At 34.2% G+C, this 1,337-nt stretch overlaps 1 non-coding gene across 1 annotated transcript; it reads left to right on the forward strand.

The window, feature by feature from the left end:
• Positions 1-814: 814 nt before the first annotated feature.
• Positions 815-874, forward strand: LOC116147548 (small nucleolar RNA SNORD44). Its single transcript, XR_004131107.1, has one exon. It is a non-coding gene; the product is annotated as a small nucleolar RNA SNORD44 (small nucleolar RNA).
• The last annotated feature ends 463 nt before the right edge of the window (positions 875-1,337 follow it).

Consider the following 1,337-nt stretch of genomic DNA (forward strand, 5'->3'; position numbering starts at 1 on the left):
GTAATAAACATCTAGACCCCAAATAGCAGAGCCCCCACATACATGAGGCAGAACTAAAGGGAGAATGTGACGGTTCTAAAATAATAGTTGAAGACTTCAGTACCCCTTTCAATAATGCATGGAACATCTAGACAGAAAATCAGTAGGGAAATGAGTGAATTAACACCATAAAGCAACTAGACCTCACAGACATATTCAGGAGGCTACACCCAACATCAGCAAAATATACATTCTTCTTATAAGCAGATCAGACATTCTCCAGAAGAGACCATAAGTTAGGGCACAAAACAAGTTTCAATATATTTAAAAATGTAGAAGTCACACAATGTCTTTTCAGACAACAATGGAATGAAGCTAGAAATCATTTACAGAAGGAAAACTGGAAAACTGACAAATATTTGGAAATTAAATAGCACATAAACAATGAGTCAAAGAAAAAAAATCACTGGAAAATTAGAGAACAAAGACAAATGACAGTAAAAGCAAAATATACCAAAACCTATGGAATACAGAAAAAAATAGTGCTCAGAACGAATTTATACCAATTACTCCCTAATCTGAAAAAGGTGGAAGATCTCAAATCAGCAGCTGTCTCTTACACCTTAAGGAACTAGAAAGAGTGTGACCTAAAACCTAGACAGAAGGAAGGAAATCATAAAGATTAGTGTGATGGAAAATGAAATAAAGAATGGAAAAATGGTATCAGTGAAACACTAGTTGAATCTCAGAAAAGATCAGCAAACTGACAAATCTTTAGCTAGACTGACCAAGGGGGAAAAAAGATGGAAATAAATAAAATCAGAAATGAACATGGGCTGTGTGATGATAAGCAAATACTGAGTAAACACAAAGGTCTTAATTAGCTCTATCTGGTCAGAAAAAAAAAAAAAAAAGGAAATGAACATGGAGACAGTTCTACCGATGCCACAGAAATAAAAAGGATGACAAGAGGTTACTATGAACAACTGAGTCTACACCAAACAGATAATCCAGATTAAATGGATAAATTCCGGGAAATACACATATTATGAAAACTGATTGAAAAATAGAATACCTAATAAAACCCATACTAAATAAATAAATTGACTCAGCTATCAAAAGCATCTCAACAAAGAAAAACCCAATCGGCTGGCTTCCCTGGTGAATTCTACCAAACATTTCAAGAGGAATTAACACTGATTTTTCTTCAGACTCTACCAAAAAATAGAAGAGGAAGAAATACTTTCTAACTCTTTCTATAAGGCCTGCTTTACCCTAATACCAATACCAGACTAAAAAATCAGAGGTAAAGAAACTATGGGCCAATATCCCTTATGAATATAGATGCAAAAATCCTC

This window comes from Camelus dromedarius, chromosome 22, assembly GCF_036321535.1.
Source record: "Camelus dromedarius isolate mCamDro1 chromosome 22, mCamDro1.pat, whole genome shotgun sequence".
NCBI classification, from domain to species: domain Eukaryota; kingdom Metazoa; phylum Chordata; class Mammalia; order Artiodactyla; family Camelidae; genus Camelus; species Camelus dromedarius.